Source organism: Meleagris gallopavo, chromosome 3, assembly GCF_000146605.3.
Source record: "Meleagris gallopavo isolate NT-WF06-2002-E0010 breed Aviagen turkey brand Nicholas breeding stock chromosome 3, Turkey_5.1, whole genome shotgun sequence".
NCBI classification, from domain to species: Eukaryota; Metazoa; Chordata; class Aves; order Galliformes; family Phasianidae; genus Meleagris; species Meleagris gallopavo.
Genome location: NC_015013.2, coordinates 11,804,758 through 11,806,491, shown reverse-complemented (window position 1 = coordinate 11,806,491; position 1,734 = coordinate 11,804,758). Strand labels below are relative to the sequence as shown.

At 44.9% G+C, this 1,734-nt stretch overlaps 1 protein-coding gene across 1 annotated transcript in view; it reads left to right on the top strand.

Annotated features, from left to right (window-relative positions):
• The window catches only part of CDYL (chromodomain Y like), a 104,823-nt gene that overhangs the window by 645 nt on the left and 102,444 nt on the right, over positions 1-1,734 (top strand). The gene's annotated exons all lie outside the window — the stretch shown is intronic.

Sequence of the window (1,734 nt, the reverse complement as noted above, 5' to 3'; positions counted from 1 at the left end):
GGAGGGAGCGCCCTGACAGCCCCCCGGGCAGCCCGCAGCGCCTCGTCGAGTTCTCGCCTTGCGCCGGGCAGGGGGGGCTCGGCCCCGATCCGTCTCCGTCCCGGAGTCCCGTGCCACCATCGTGCGCCGCCGCCGTGCGAAACGCCGCGATGAGAACTCGGGGCGGTGCGGGGAGCGGGGATCCGCACCACATCCCCCGCCCGTCAGCTTTGGGGGACACGAGAGGGTGCGACTTCGAATTTCCTGTCCCGAGTGTGTCAATTTCACATCCTTGCCCTTAATTGAAAAGCATGATGGTCCTCTTGGATTTAACTTCCTTGTTTTTATTTTTGCAAGAAGTCATCCCTGGGAGCTGAGATGAGGTTGTCGTTTTCTTGTCTTTCGGTTGAATAAATAGTCTTCCACCAAACAAAAATGCTTTTATCTGGTGGGTAATAGGCATCTCGGCAGCGCTCTGTAAAAAATATTTATACCCATGGGCTGGAATGCTAAGGTCAAAGCAGCCGGCCCGCCTTCAGGACACTTGACAGAAGGCGATAGCTTCCCATGCTGGTGGTGTGCTCGTATCTCACCGGTGGGATTGCACCCCTGTGTTGAGGTGGAAGGCTCTCCTTGAGGGATGGTGTTCTAAGCGAGTCGAGTGCCGAGTGGAGGTGCTGAACTGATGGACAGGAAGACTGGAGGCCTATGTTCCCAAGGCAGATAGATCATGGCTAATTGCTTTGGCAAGTTTCCCCACCCTCATTGCATGGCTTAAGCCAGTCTCGAAGGGATGATCCCTGGAAGTAGGTGAGAAATTTAGAGACTGCTCTCCATAGAGGAAATTTGTCCCGGCTTTGCTTTGACTTCAGGAAAAGTTCTGTCAGGCAGGAAGAGTTGGGTTTGTAGACCGTGTTGTGGCTAGTACTTGAATGTTGCGTCTTTCTGGATTTGCTCAATGACCAACAATGGGTTCCTGGTTTTGATAGGTGTAAGAATGACCAGAAAAACTGTTTGTCGGACGTTGGGCTGAAGTTAACTGTGACCACTTCTTGGTTGACTTGTGTTGGAAGTGTTGGCTTTGTGAAAGGTTCCAGTAGGCCGTTGACCATGGTCATTCTTGCTAGGCAGGTTGGGTGCTCAGTTCCTTGGGCAGAAGCCTGTTTTTCAAAACACCTGAAGTGATAAACTGCTCTGTTTAGTTTTAAAATCAGTCAACATTGTTTCATTGTTAAGTGCAAAGTTTATTGGAGGTGCTAAAATTGTAGTGCTTTTGGACTCGCATGTGGTCAAGCTGTCTTTTTTGCAATCATTTTTCTAAATTGCTGATTGTTTTGGACAAATTTATGTTGTAAATGCAATTTACGGAAATCACAGATAATTTAAATATAGTGAATACTAACTTGGGAAGTATACAACTGCAAGTTGACCTGAAATGTTGAATATTACGTAATTTAAACATTCTGTGAATTACCACGTATGAGTGACTGTTTCATAGATATTTTCTTTGTAATGAATGCAATGCAATATTTTTTAGTCTGGTTATTGAAGTCTAATGCAATTTGCTTTATCTTTATTTTTTCTTTTGAATCTTGATCGTGTGTCTTCAACAACAAATACAAAAAAAAGTGCATAATCTATTTGAGATTATTAGGCTAAATATGAATGATAGGTGTTGTGGTTTTTCCAAAATGTAAGAGAGAAATCTTTGTGTAACCAATAAAAATGAAGGTAAGTACCTTTAAAAATAATAAT